This window comes from Equus caballus, chromosome 3 (genome assembly GCF_041296265.1).
Source record: "Equus caballus isolate H_3958 breed thoroughbred chromosome 3, TB-T2T, whole genome shotgun sequence".
NCBI lineage: Eukaryota > Metazoa > Chordata > Mammalia > Perissodactyla > Equidae > Equus > Equus caballus.
Genome location: NC_091686.1, coordinates 24,963,220 through 24,979,497, shown reverse-complemented (window position 1 = coordinate 24,979,497; position 16,278 = coordinate 24,963,220). Strand labels below are relative to the sequence as shown.

At 38.9% G+C, this 16,278-nt stretch overlaps 1 protein-coding gene across 2 annotated transcripts in view; it reads right to left on the bottom strand.

The window, feature by feature from the left end:
* CNTNAP4 (contactin associated protein family member 4) overlaps window positions 1–16,278 on the bottom strand; it is a 263,864-nt gene that overhangs the window by 187,559 nt on the left and 60,027 nt on the right. The gene's annotated exons all lie outside the window — the stretch shown is intronic.

The following is a 16,278-nucleotide window of genomic DNA, read 5'->3' as shown; positions in this document are numbered from 1 at the left end:
GGATTGAGCCTATGTTAATTACGTTCATTTCTAGGTGTTATAACCTGTGACACTGAGGAGAGCTAGGGTCTCGTTGAATGTTGAAAGAGCTCAATTCGACAGGGGGACACTCATGTCAACACTTGGAAATAGCATGTTTCCTGCCCCCATGCATGACTGGGTAATGATCAGCCTTCAATCATTGTTCACACTACGCTGGAACTAGAAAACTCCCTCTGATGCCTGATCATGTAGACTCCCCAGAGAAAGAAGAACAGCCTCGAGCCTGAGAAGACAAAAACAGTCAAGGAATAGTCCCTACCCTCTCTGTTATTACAGCCTTGTAGGAGGAACAGACATGGAAAAGCATGTTTGAAACACAACATGAAAAACTTCAACGGTGAGGCACATGCAGGGAACAATAACACAATAAATGATGGAGAGTTCTATCCAGAGGGAGCTTGGAGCTCACTTGCAACAATGTGTGAGACAGCTTAAATTTTCAGGAATTTTGCAAGCTGATTGTTAAACATAGCCATCTTTGCAAGTGGCCATCGTGGGAGTATTTAAACCACAGAGATTGGCAATCTCTACAAGTCAACACCCGCCCCCACCCCAGCCAGTTTACCAACACACCACCGGTGCTATCCTATCTGGGGAGGGAAAGGATGGTGGTGGGTGAGGGGATGGGGGAGGGGAAAATCACACAGAAGATCAGAGAGTAAGTCATGCTTGAGCACTCAGAAGTGACAAACAGAAGCTTGTTCTATATTCAAGGAAGTATGGGTAGCGCAGAATTTATCCTGTTTGTCTTGTTTAACACACACCAGAAAATTATAAATGTGACTACTGTATGTCTTGTTAAGATGTTTCATTCTTCCAGTTTAATATAATACTACTTTATTTGGGGAATTTATTTACTTTAAGTAATGCTGACATTGCTGACTGTGTAAGTAAAATACAACCACTGTAAACATCATGAAATAGGGTTTGACACATTCTTGAAGCCATAATCATCTAATATTCAATACTATTAAAATGCAACATCTATTACATAACACCCCAAATAAGAATATTCATACATGTTTTCTTTCTCCTATTCTTTTGCCATCTGCCTTGAGGCCCTGATAAGGTCTGACATTTTAGATAGAAATTACCATTCATTTACACACCATTTTTCTTCAAGCATTATTCTTAACATCTGTGCCCTGTTTCATAAAACCCCGAGTACAGGCTCTAGTGCAAAGAGATGCTCAATAAATGTTTGCTAATATGGTGAGGCACATGCCACTGTGAAACCTACAAGGACACATCTGTGTTAACAACTGTTTTACAAGATTTAAAAATTCTTTTTGACAGCAGACACAACACAATGACACTCTGATAGATGAAAGGCAGAGCCTTTTGTTACTTACAGTTCCAAAAAAGAGAAGGCTGCCAGGTAGAGCCATCCAGGGAGATGCACCCGTGGGAAAGGTGACAAGGTGAAGTTATAGGGGCAGCTTATGTACTGTAAGTGGGGCGGGGTTAGCGAGGTTTTGTGGGCTCCGGGTGGATTGGCTAGTTTGAAGGGCCTCCAGGGCATAGGGGCTGTCCCTAGTTGTCTGGTACCTGACTCCAGGCAGTTTAGGGTTGATGGGTGCATGATAGGAGTGGTGAGTGGGTATATTTCCTTCCACTGTCCTATCTAATCTTACTATTCTGCCTCAGGGTCTATCAAAAGTTTGGAAGTTGAGAGACTTCTGGGGACTGATCCTAACCAAGCACCCTTGATCCTCTTAGAGCTGCAACTGCTTATCTCTCTGTATTTTTATAACTCTTTTTACATAGAAAAGTTGGAAAAGAGTGAATGAAGTGCCCCCGCCGGCCATCACCTTGACCTGACATTTCCACTTTTGAAATTTTATCTATATCAGCTTATACCTCCGAGAAAATGCTGGTTATTTTGCTTCTTGCTCTTTCTAGTTAATTTTAACGGTCAAAAGTCGGTAATGAGGATATATTTAATATGGAATTTCATAATATTTCTCTGGCATTTTGACACTCCTTCATAGACCGGTATTTAAGAAGTGAACACATGAGAGAAGCCCAGTGAGGAAAAAAGAATCAGCGTGATTCTAGTGAGTTAAAATTGGATCATCAATTCTCATCAGGAGAAAGAGGAACCTCTTCCTGACCGCTCCCCCTAGCCAGCATCACTCACCGTTACAGCTGCACTAACCAACTTGAAACATTCGCAGTTAATTGACCTTGAACGTTTCAATTTCTCACCTGTGGTGAAAAGGTACTACTGATATGCAAATTAAGCTATATCATTAACGGGTACACCAATAAAGTAATGGAAATTCAGATGCTCCTAGCCTTTACCAAGTAAATTCAGCAGGATAAGTCGGCCACAGGGAATCCAGAGATGCCTACAGGGTTTTAAGCTGTGCAGCTCTGCATACGCACGTGGTCTAAGTGTGTGATGGAGCATTACGCTTGCTCTAATTTTAAAAGGAATGTTGAATAGTGATGCAGAAAACGCAAATATATAGATATAGACACAGAGAGGTATACAGAATTAACACACTTAGGGAGTGCCGGCGTATGATGACAGGTAGGGACAATAGTGACATGAAATGAAAATGCAACTGAGGCTGAGGTTAGACCACACCAACCCTATGGCCACCACCAAACCACCTAGCCTTCTGGAGACATACTATTGTCATATTTACTTTTTTTAATGGAGAAAATGATGGCTAACTCCAGCAAATTGTAAACTCTGAACCACTATGAAATAAAATATAATGAATTTTTTATTTTACTTATTAACTAGAACTTTCAGCTGCTGATCAAGTATTATTCATCCAAAATGATGCTTTTAATATGCTGCTCTATTCAGCATCACAGTAGACCAATACCTACAGACCAAAGACCATCTTTTTATAACCCCATCTCTTCCATGGTTATAGACACTTACCCCACGAGACAAAAACCGTGTCCCCCCATTCACTTTCTTCCCCATACCCAGACTTCCTTTCCCAGTCGACCTTCCTTTTTCTCCTACCTTGGCCTCGTTACTGAGACTTGACATAATAATGTGTCATAAATCTTTTTAAACAGAAATGTTTCTTGAATCTTCATATCATCATCTGAAAACTCACATTTAAAAGCAAAACTCCTCCCCATTGATGAGACTTTTAAGTTAAATGTTGTCATACTGCTATAAGCATTAAATTTAAAAAGCATATTGATTGCCTACTTATTTCTCTCACACACAGCAAGCATGTGACTATGTGGTAATTGTTACTGTTTAAATTATAAAACAACTATTATTGCTACTGACTCCAAACCAGGAGTTACAGTCAGTAAAGCTGAGCCGTGAGAAAGTTTAGTTACTGAGTGACCACAAAACATAGTATCTCTTATATCTGTTGCCTACCACATTTAAACATGAGATTCCTGAGAAACTTACTTCTATAATACATATTGCTGTGAATCATCAAAAAAGAAAAGCAAACTAAAAATTATCCAGTGGGGGGTCCTTCCTGGTGGCGTAGTGGTTAAGTTCACATGCTCCACTTCGGTGGCCCCGGGTTCACAGGTTCCGATTTCGGGTGTGGACCTACACATGGCTCATCCAGCCATGCTGTGGTGGCATCCCACATACAAAATAGAGGAAGACTGGCACAGATATTAGCTCAGGGCCAATCTTCCTCAAGCAAAAAGAGGAAGATTGGACACAGAGGTTAGCTCAGTACAAATCTTCCTCAACAAGAAAAAAAATTATCCAGCGCCTATTGTATGCTAAGTACTCTATTAGAAATTTTCTGTACCATATCAACCTTAATTATTTAAATTATCTAATGAGATGAAATATGCTTTAACATCTCTTCCTTTCAAATAAAACTTTTAAAAAAAGATTTACAGAAGCTAAGCAAATTTTCCCAATATTGTAAAAACTAAATTTTCCTAAGATTATTTAAATTATTTTAATGTAGCTGAGAAATTACTTACTTTTAAAATAATTTTAATCCGTGTGAGGATCTCATTTTAAAAATCATCTTCTTTTCAATTCTTTACCCCCGAAATAATTTTACAACTATCAATGCCCTGTAGTGGTATATCTTATCTCAAGAAAATATCCAAATAATTTATTCAGCATTATTTAAATAAAAATAACTGGCTCGCTGAATTATGTTTAAGAGCTACGTCTCCTGCTTGCTAGATATCACCAACATTTAGTTCTAGTCATGGAGGCACATCTTAAAATTTCAGGGAAGTGAAAAGAAAAATTGAAGAAAAAATACTCTTGACTGAAGCCTTAAAATATAGAAAAGAATCACTTCTATCTCCAACTAATATTAAAAATGGCATGATTGCCATTCCCGGTGGTCATCAGTGAAGGTGATGAGTTATAGAGTTTGTCGACTTTGTAAAGATAGGAACTACACAGAAAGGAGGAGTCATATTTCTTTCTCAAGATTTAAAGCGTAGAAGGACACAGATGTTCAAGGACACAAGACACAAGTGAGCATAGTTGAACGACAGTCTCACCCACCATTAGGGCATCTACACTTCTAGAAAATAATTGGCTTAATTAAAATTGTCATAGAAAAGTTTCTCTCTAAGATAATTACCTTTTTTCACATGTGATTTCATCTAGATTTCCCCAAGAGTCTCAGTTTGCCTGGATCATTTTGATCTTGACATTAAATTACATCAATGTAAGGAAACGAAAAGAACACAGCACCGATATTTGTTTGGCTCCCTTAAATGGTCTGCAGTGTTCCAGGGCCACGATTTGGAATCTTTAAAGCTTTGTATTTTTACCAGTGTAGGTCTTTTCGCCAGAAGAAAACATGACTATTGACGCAGTGTGAGTTGCTGGTTTTTTCTCATGTATACTCTTGAATCTTGGCTTTGCCTCCCCTGGTCACAGTGATTGTTACACGAATGGACAGGTCACCTGAGCCAAGCTAGTGGGGCAATATCAAGACTTTGTTGGGACTATTGGAGAAAAGACTCTTTTCTGCTGTGGATGCTGAAAAGAGGGGTTTCAGGCATCAAGCTGTGGGAGCTATTGTTGTGGAAAGCCTGCCGGAGTGAAGTCAACACAGAGGGAAGCAGAGTTGAGAGATGAAACGAGACCAAGCTCTGATGGTGTGGTCAGCATCCGTGGTTCCAGCTGTGCTCAAGTGCTTCCCTGTGCTTTCCCGTTACAGGAGCCACTAGTCAGCCCCTTCTGCTCGTGCTGAACCTACGCAGAGCCACTGCTTCAGCAATTCTCCTCTCTCTCCTGCCACATTATTTTTTCTCTTCAGTGGATGGTTCCCATCAATGTACAAGCATGCTGTTGTTTCTCCTATTTTAAAAGAAAAAACGCTGCTCTTGACTCCACTCTATTTTTTTTTTCTGCTTTTTATCTTTTTTTTTTTTTTTTGAGGAAGATTAGCCCTGAGCTAACTGCTGCCAATCCTCCTCTTTTTGCTGAGGAAGACTGGCCCTGAGCTAACTCCCGTGCCCATCTTCCTCTACTTTATATGTGGGATACCTGCCACAGCATGGCTTGCCAAGTGGTGCGTAGCTCTACACCCTGGATATGAACTGGTGAAGCCGGGGCCACCGAAGCAAAATGTGCAAGCTTAACCGCTGTGCCACCAGGCTGGCCCCTTTTTTCTGCTTTTTATATTAACATTCTTCAAATAAGACATCCGGACTCACTCTTTCCAATTTTTCTCATCTCATTCTCTCTTGGGCCAACTCCAATTAGATTTTCACTCTGTACCACTCAATGGAAACCGCTCTTGTCAAGATCACCAAAGAACTCCATGTTACTAAATCAGACAGTCTTCCAGTTACTTGGCCTATCAGTGACATCTGACACCTTTGATGACTCCCAGTGGCTGGACATACTTGGTCCACTTAGCTTCCACAAAAGCTCGTGCTCTTAATTTTCTTCCTAGCTTATTGGTTGCTCGTTCTCAGTCTCCACTGCTGGTTCTTCCTTTTATCTTGTATCATCTCTGAAGGTTGAGATGCTCCAGGGCTCAGTCCTTCACCCTGCGTCACACCGAGGAGTGAATGTAGATAGAGAAGAGGCGGGGCGAAGGACTCATGGATTACAGTATTATCTATGTGCCAATAATTCCCTAATTTATAGCTCTGCCCAACACCTCTTCCCTAACTCCAGACCTGTATATTCAGCTCCCTACTAGAAAGCTTTAACATGTCCCAAACCAAACTCCCGTTCTTCCCCCAGATCCTGCTCTACTCACACCCTTCCTCAACCTAGTTTAGGACAATTCCATCCTTCCAGCTTCTTGGGACAAAAAGAAAAAAATGGAGTGATGCTTGACTCCTCTCTTTCTCCCTCACTGTACTACCAAACCAACAGAAAATGCTGTTGGTGCTCTCCCCTTTCCAGAATCAGACTATTTCTCAATCTTCACTGGTACTCCGTGGGTTCAGGCAACATCACTCTAGCCTCCATTCTTGCAGTAGCTACCTATCAAGTCTCCCCGCTTCTACCTTTGCTCACTGAGACTCTACTCTCTACACGACAGGTTGAAAATATCACTCGTGTGCTCAAAACACTGCAATAACTCTCAGTTTTACACAGAGTAAAAGACAAAGTCATTTCTATATGGCCTACAGAGTCTTGTATGATCTGCGTCCTTATACCACTCCCACCTCATGTCTGATCCCCTGTCCTCTTCTTCCCAGCCCATTCCTCTCCATCAACAATGGCCTCTTTGAGGCAATTTGAACAAACACCAGTCATTCTCCCATCTCCCCACCCAAGCTCTGTTATCCTTTCTGCCTAGAATGTTCTTCTCTGAGATACACTGGACTAACATCTTCGCCACCTTCAAGTCTTTGCTCAAATCTGACCCCTCTTATAAAGGCTTGCATCTCCTGACCTTCCCTATTGAAATTCCTTCCACCCAGCAATCCTGCTCCCATTTGTCTTATCCTAAGCCACTTTTTCATTTTTTTGACAGAAATTGACATCTTTATACACAGCATATGATTTTCTCATTTATTACATGTATTGTTTATCTTTCATCTTGCTCTATTGGACGGTAAGCTCAGTGAGGCCAGGAATCCTTGCTTGTTTTGTTCACTGATAGATCCTAAATGTCTAGCACACTGCTTGACACACAGTAGGTGCTTAATATTTACCACATAAAGGAATGAAATAAACCTGTAGCCACATGAGTATAATAGACTGTGTAAATTCATATACCAAACTAGCGGCAAAGCTGGAACTGGAGACAAAATAAATAAAAGCTAATAAAACAGAGGCTAAAATAGAAGCTAATGAAAAAAATAACTAATAAAGTAAAAGGACACCTTTCTCTACAGCATGGTCTTTTCAATGAGGTTCCCAAAGAGAAAGCTCAAGCACTAGGCTGAGACGCACACGCGCACATGCACACGCACACACTTGACTACCAACTGCCTCAGAGTTACACAGTTTAATCACTTGTAAACTACATTTCCTAGATGTATTTATTGCTTTGTTTTGAGATTTTTGATACAATAAAAAAGAGATGCTTTTCACTTCATTTCCCCAGAAAGGTTCTAAATTAATAATACCTCACTCAGTTCTCTTAGGTTTCAGTTCTTTGCTGTGGATCAATTTTCCCTCACGGCAAATTGGCAGACGGACTTTCAGTCCTACTTCTTGCATTGCCGGATCAAACACTTCTGAAATCTTTAATAATTCAGTGGATTGAAAAGTAAATATTTATACCCTTTCTCTGTTCAGGCATCTTGATTTATATATTTGATTTGCAAATTTCATGACAGCCAAATTTCCTCTGGAAGCTAGAATAAAGTTAAAAAACACCAAATTCTGTGCCAGCAAGTTTTATTTCATTCAAATCAGTAGTTTTGGAAAAAGGACTTTTAGCACATGATGTCTAGAAATTCAGATGATAACCAGGACTTGCCCATGTTTTGCTTTCCAAGCCCGTGACAACACTTTCTAAAAGTTTCAATTTAGATCTATTATGGTGAGGCAGGTCATTCCAGTAAATGACATCATGCATCAGAAAGAGCACACTGACAACATCTCAGAGGTTTAAAAATCATTTTTTGCTTCTGTACCTTCTTTTTTTTTTTTATCTTTCCCAGCCAGACGGAGATGATAAGCTGTCATGAGCCAAATGTCCTCATATCACTCCTTCTGGGTCAACAAACTGAAGTCACTCCCTTGTACCCAACAGACATTATTTCCACATAATGATTGCAAAAGGCAGCATTACTAGAGCACAGTATATCAAAACGGTAAAAGGTGCCAAGCCATTCTCAAGCATTTGATTGATTAAATCATTTAATATTTTTCCAATTTGTAAAACTGCTAATGCTAATTACATATTACATAAATACATATTAATATAGTATCATGTTCCCAATTTATGAGATATGTTTACCTCCAGGCTTAGATATTTGTTGAATTCAGTCTTGAACACACATACTTTATTTAATTCCATGATTTATTCCTTTTTAACTGTTATTTCACTGTGGAAATTTTGATTTTGCAGGCAAAGGGAAAAATTATTAGTGAGGCTCCTGGCCAAGATGACCTTAATGTTCCCCAGAGCTTGACTAAACTTTAGACAGGTTTCCTCCTGACTATGGGCCCCTGACTTTCCTTCTCTTAGAGCATTTAATTTAGGAAACTTGCAGTTGTAAATTATTTCTCGGCCCCTTGAGACATAAATCTTCATCAAGCCTGCTTCCAGTTTTACAACCCAGCAATGCCTTTCTCAAGGACCTAAGAGTCATCCCTTTGAAATGTAATCATCAAGGAAGACAGAGCCCCTATCTCCCAGTCTCTGTGGGAGGGTAGGAGTCTAACTTCCACAGCATCAATTAGCAAACGCAAATGGCCTAATCACATTGACCAAGCGCCCCCCCTTAACATTCTCTGGTACTTTTCCACTAGCTCAGCCTGGTGCTTAAAAACTCTCCCACCTTTTGTTTCAATAGAGTTGAGTTTGATCTCTCTCCCTTACTGCAACAGTCTTAAGCCCCATTGCTATGGTATTGAATAGTCTTTCTGGTCTGTTTAACTCAATCCAGTGCGAGTTTTCTTTTACAGGAGATAATTGTGGGATTTTTTTTAATAGAACAATGTGTTTTTCATTTTTCTGCCTAATGAATCATATTCCCCAGAAACCATTCCACCATCAGAGTCTAGGAGGAGATAAAGAGCAATGCTCTGAAGTGAATGAGGTTGACTGGAAGCTAACTTAGAGGGATTCTTCATGGTAGTGACAGTACCCAGAGATTAGACTACGCATCTGCTCCGTCTATTAATGAAAAGAAGATCACAGCCAACTTCAGGGAATCTGAGTAGCAACAAGAAGCACCATGGTGCCCAGCCAATAAAGAGTAATGGCCTTTGCCAAGAGAATGGTCAAAGGAAGAGATCAGCCACTAAAACTGGCAATGCATGCCAACAAACATCTAGGGTTGGGACCAACCCAACCACACTCTGCAGATATCACTGACCTGGGACATAAGGCTCTAACCAATGATCTTGTGCTGGGCACCAACACAACAACCATCATACACAGGGGAGCCCCCCATCCAACTGTGCCATGCATCCTCTGACTTCTTCATACGCCAATCACCATTTTGGCAAAGAGCAGAGGAAAGAGTAGGAAAATCAGAAGATCTGAGCATTTACCCAGAAGAAACTGACACAACCAAAGGATGATTCTTTACCCAGCAGAGGCTAGGGGGCTTGAGGCGATCTGATATGCGGGCACATACGGGAAAGAGTCTCGGGGCTGGAAGACAAATAGGACCTCCCCCACTTTAAGACAATACCCACAGCTGATAAAGTTTTGACAATACTGAAAAATACGTGGTATTTCCAAGTTATTCCTCAACTACTAACACAATCTGCGGACTTAAGAGCTTTCAAAGTGGCCTGAGAAATCAGAGCAACCAATATTTCAGATTTGAAAAATTAATGTACCATAGTATCTTTACGAGTATTTTGTTTGCATGCCTAATGTCCCAAAAGCTGCTGATTATGCATTTTATATAACTTATGATTTTATAAAACTGTACGTGGCTTGTCAAAAATGATGCTATCTGCACATGCATATAAGTGGTCAACCAGAACCAGTACATCTATCTGATTCAAAAAATATTCTGCCATATGTGTAGCATTGATACAGTCATGTTGGCACTTTAGAGCAGAATCACTCCACATTCTTTGGGCATCACAATGATTTTTGGTACAAACGAGACAAAAATAAGCAAAAAGGTTATATATATATATATATATGTATATATATATGTATATATATATATATACACACACACACATATATACACACATATAATCTACTGGCTTTAACAGATATAATGTTCTACAATAGCAGGTGGAGTGGAATACAAACAGAATTTAGTGTCTGAAGCCAGCAGGAGGTACAATATTCTCCTGTGCAAACATTCAATTCTAGAAATGCTTTCGATTGCAGACCATTCTGCTACACAAATGAATTACTTCCTCTAACATCCAGGCACCCCAGCCAGCTCCATCTGGCTCCTGGTCTATGTACAAACAGAGGAGCACACAAGGGTTATAATTTTACGGAAAACATAGAGAAAAGAACATGCTCTGAAGAGACTTATGTTAAAATTGTGATACATTACCGTTAATGTTGCCATAGGTTGACATATATTCAGATTTTTAAAAATTATCCTCAATTATTACATGTGTTTTAAGTGATTTCTTTATCTCATCATATAAAACAAAGTTTCAACATATTTGATTTGGGGATATGATATTGTGCTAAAATAATAAAGAGTACAAATAGTTGCAAATGTAACAAACCATTGGTGGGTGACTTTTCCAATCTAGAAACTTTTATTTATTAATCTGATTTTAACCTATGGTTATAAACTTGTAATTTTGCTATTGTATCTCCTTAACTGAGAAATAAATGCCTTCTAAAATTAAACACCATTAATTATTCTGTATTAGAAAGAGCAGGCAAATATTTCCCTGGCTTCACCAAGATAAAAATCATCTTATTTGGAGGCAGCACGATTGAGTCTGTCAGGATGTGAAAGGTGGGGAAGTGTGGGCAGAAGAGGAAAAAAACACATCATTTCGCTCTGTTTATCTCCATCTTATTTTTATTTGTAATGCATAGTGGAAAGTTCTAAACTGTCCTTTTGATAAAAAGAAAGTCTCACAAAGCAACCTCATTTCCACTCAAACCAATGAGGCCTTTCATAGGATTGTCAGGCCACCTATCATCGTTCACGGTTCCCAGCGGATATTGATCCACTGAGTCATAATAAAGTAGTGCTTCCAGCTGGGAGTGAGAGTTAATGCAAACATTTTCTGGATCAGAAAAGACGGACAAAAAAATAGGTCATGCTTCTGCCCAGCCAATTTCAAATTGCTTCTGGCAATACTGTGACTCTCATCCACACCTCTACATTTTCCCGCACACTCTTTTACCACCGAGGAGAATGTGGCAACTGAAAAACACTATCCTAGCAGAAGCAGCTCAATGCATGTTCATGACAGCTATAACAATTGTAAAAAGCAAATACTTCTGATAAGCAAAATGGAAAATCAATTACCAGCGTGGATGATTATGTCGCACTTGTTATTGCTTTTATTATATTCCTTTTCTGAAAATTAAAAGAAAGGTCGATTTGTCGTTGCTGTTTAGAATGTCCCTTCAGAGCTCAAAATTTTGCATTTTAGTTTTAAAAATAACCGCAAAAGAAAAATATATTTTTTTAATTTTAATATAAATAAATAAATGGAGCCAAAAGAAACTTTCGGAGGTGATGAATGAGTTTTTGGCCTTGATTATGGTGATGGTTTCGTGGATGTATACTTATCTCCAAACTCATTGAATTGCAAACCTTATATCTGCGCAGCTTTTTGAATATCCATCATACCTCAATAAAGTGGTTCAAGAAATTAGCAATTTATAATTTTAGGAAATATGAATGTAGCATTTCCAGAGTCAGCCTAGCTTAACAGTCAAATGCAAATGTCAAGAACTTTACACTTTTATTTAAAGGCACCAATTTTTCCTTCAACAGATGTATAACTGAGTAGAAGAATATTGTGTTGTGCTATGCAACCTTCATAAAAATTTTTAAAGTCTATCATTTTTGCAAAATTATATGCAAGCCTGGATACAAACTTCCTAACATTTTATTCTCCTTTATAGAAAAATGAGAGGGACAATATGATGGTAGGGACATTACATTTAAAGGGAGGTCTCAGATGATCTACAAGTAGAATTTCAATAACGAATTCATGAGTTACATGATTCTTGAGGGATGATGCTTCCAAAAAAAGAATAGTTTTTTGCTCTTTCTGTGCTGACATCCTGTATCGTTAGAATATCTGTCTAGGTCAATAAACGAGCTGAGAATAAAACCATCAGGAAATGCTCCATGGCCAAAATTCTGTCACTTTGAGCAAGCCCCTACTTCTTTAGCTCCAAGGGACACTGCGACTTCTTGTTTTTTTCCCTCAACTTCTGTGGCCAGCCCTTCTCGGCATCCTTCATAGAGGCCTTTCTCTACTTTTGTTTAAAAGCTAACACAACTCTCCTCTCCTTTGACTTTATATTCTCAGTGGACTACGTTTCGCATGCGTATGGCTGCAATGACTAATTTTTTGTTTTTGGATGATGAAGCCTGAATATTTATTTTTAGCTCTGACTTTCCTTTGAAATCTGTATCCCAAATCCTGAATGCTTCCAATATATCTATTCATGGATGCCCTATAGATATCTCAAACAACTTTCCAAAAATGGATGCCTTGCCTCCTGTCAAAACCAGATGGCCACATCATTCTAATCTTCAAGTCACTCAGACTAAAATCTTAAAAGCATTTCTAATTACTGTCTTTCAATAATAGAAATAGAACTTTCCAAATGTAGAGAAATTGCCAAATCTAGTTAATGTTGCCTCCAAAGTGATTTTCATTGCAGCTTTTGTCTTTTCAGAATCCCTACCTTAGTTTGAACCTTTATTATTTCCACCACTCGGTTAAAAAAAAACTTTTAAAAAAACTTATTTTCTGTGTTTATTTTTAGTTGCCAGGGATACAATTTTGAAATGAGTAAATGAAAGAATGAAAAGACATGAAAGCATGTAAGTGATCTTAGTGACAGAGAATTGGCAGGACCTGGTGACATGTGGATAGCCCCTTAGATATTAGATGTTGGGAGGGCAAGGATAAGCTTGGAAAGTCAAGAATGATAGCCTAGAAAACTTCCTGGATGGTTGTGCTGAGAGCAAAGAGTCATTAGTGGAAGGGACATTTAAAATACGTAAAATTAAAGGAACAGAAATCCTGAGGAAGCACAAAAGATTGAGAATACTTGGAGTGATTCACTTGAGAACAAAGAGGCAGCTCTTCTAGGGTGACGAGAATGAAGGCAGCAAGGCCAGTGCGATTTGGCAACCTTTACAGGCTTTGGAGAGGAAGTCAGGAAACTGTGTTCCTGCCTGACGGCCTACCCTTCCTAGAAATCTTCAATAGGTGCCTCTTAATAACCAATCTATTTTTGCTATTGTTCCCAGAGTGGTTTTGGTAAAACCAGGTTGAATAATTTTTCTCCTTGTAACAAAGGACATCCTTTTTGGCATGGCATTTAATGCAACTTCGATCTGGCATAGGAGTCTCAAAAAACAGTGCATTTTTCTAGGAATTCTCATTCTCTGCAATTTCATTTGAATTCTATGTATTCCTATGCCTCTTACTTAGCCAGGTCCTACTGTCCTCTATCTCTCAGCTGCAGCTCAAATAGCATCTCTCCCATAACCTAGTTTGTTACATAGAAGAACTTTGTAATGTGGAAGAATGGAGTTTATGTTTGCTGAATTAATAACCAAGAATCAAATTCCATATTAGAATACCATTGTCATATTTGAATCCAACCTTGTAAAAACTTCTGTGAGGTGGTCAGACATAAAAGTGAGGCTTGCCATTAGCGAACTGTTTAGTGTTCTAATATGGCCAGACTCAGAGCAATAGAAATAAATTAGATTCTGAGATGACTTCAGAAGGTCAAAGGGCTGTAACAGGTTTGCTTTCTAGTAACAACGTAAAATGACAGGCTTTTTTAATGAGTGCAGTCGACATTTCAAAGGATCTTCAACTCTCTTTTTGCCATTTCTTTTAAAAGAAATAGTTCTGATTAATTTCCATCAATTTTTTTGGAGTATCTGAAATACGTCTTGAATTCCAATGAATGATGAATATTTGCTGAATATTGATTTAATGAAGTATCTCAACATACTTCGCTATCTTAAAATTTAAATTATTGTGCTTTGTGTGTAGATTACAAAGTGGTTAGATTTTGTTTTTGAACAATCTAAACATTATTAAGAAACTTTCCTCACACCTTTTCAAAATAGGAAGAAGGCAGGAATGATTGAATCAAGGAGCTGTGAAATTTAGGACATTTCTAATTCTTAATAAAAATTGTGGAAGCAAGAAACTAAAAGGCTATGAAATATCACCCTCTTTAAAATCACCAAATGCCATCCCTCCTAACAAACAATATAGAATTTACCTCCCTAATCACGGAGACTGGTTATGGTTTTCAGCACTAAGTCACACACAAACTTTCCCAACAGAAAAGCACTATATACAAGGAATTATCAATATACGTCTAAATCATCATCACTAATACCCACAACTTACATTCTAAAAACCTGACCCAAAATGTGATTGACAGACCATCAGTACACACATAATCAAAAGAAATCTAGAACTGACTCTGGATCTGCCAGCTATAAATAGAAATAGGCTGTGTTAGAATGTGATTTCCACCTGCAGGGAGTTTATCTTTTTTTTTTTTTTTTTTAAGATTTTATTATTTCCCTTTTTCTCCCCAAAGCCCCCCGGTACATAGTTGTATATTCTTTGTTGTGGGTCCTTCTAGTTGTGGCATGTGGGACGCCGCCTCGGCGTGGTCTGATGAGCAGTGCCATGTCCGCGCCCAGGATTCGAACCAACGAAACACTGGGCCGCCTGCAGCAGAGCACGCGAACTTAACCACTCGGCCACGGGGCCAGCCCCAGGGAGTTTATCTTTTATGAAAAAATAAGATGACACAAGAGCAGGTGATGCATATTATATGAGGAACTGAAACAGAATATACACTAAAGAAGTTTAGAATATGGACAGCACTACGGGCTAAGTGACTAGGGAAACAGAAACATTTCATTTAGGTTCTAGGGTGGGACTCTGAAAGGTCAAAACAAAGGGTTGGAGCTTTCCAAGCAGAGGAGTGACATGAGGGCAGACAAATGCAAGGCACAGTTTTCAGGACGGCAGTAATTGGACTGAAAGGAGCGAGGGGGCGTGGAGAGACACTGGCCTCTGTGGTCATTAAGGCAAGAAAGGAGAGTGCAGCCAGACTGTAGAAGGTCTTTCATTCAAAGCTAAAAAAAACAACTGTCAAGTTTCCAGCATCTGAGAACCACTTCGTGTATGATTTGTGTTTGGTACACACGTGGATCCCCAACTTTAGATAAATTAATAAAAAAAGAGAGACTGTCCACAATTTTAAATGTACAGAATGAGCAATATTTTAGACCACTAATAATATGCAAGATTATCCATATTGTTTTACAAGAAGGTAGTATTTGCTGTCTTTTACCAAGCCATATCCAGCTTGATGACGGATAGCTTGATCTGTATGGGCAGTTCCCACAGCAAGTTGGTTTAACTTCTCACTGTTGATATTTACTAAATAAAAAATCTTAACTCACATTTATATGTCACAGAGAAAAACAGGAGATGTGCTTTGGGAGTATACAAAATAACATATGGATAGATGTATTTTTTTAAGCAACAGAAAATCAAGCACTAGGAATATGTCAAACTCTTTTGGTTCACGTCTTGTACATCACAGTTCAACTTTTAAAAGAAATTTTAATATCTTTTCCCCCGACATTACATCTTGGTTCATGAAAGATAAATCCAGGTAAGTGGTATGCTGGCAAGTGTTTAATAACTTGTTCTCTGGGGGGAAAAGTCCTGCTTTACAGCATTTGTCAATTCCTGTGGTGTAAACGCTCCGTCCACGGCAGATTTCAAGCTCCCATCTTGATAACAGTGAGTTGGGAAGAGCTGTTCACAGCGGGCTCTCACAAGCCAGCAGGTTATTGACCAAACCTCAGATAAGCTACTTGAGCAAAGCAGTTGGAATCATACTGCAGTTATGAATTTCTCAGTTACAGCCTCAGGTATGAAAAATGCATGTTTTTTTCTAACTCGATCTAATTTTCTCT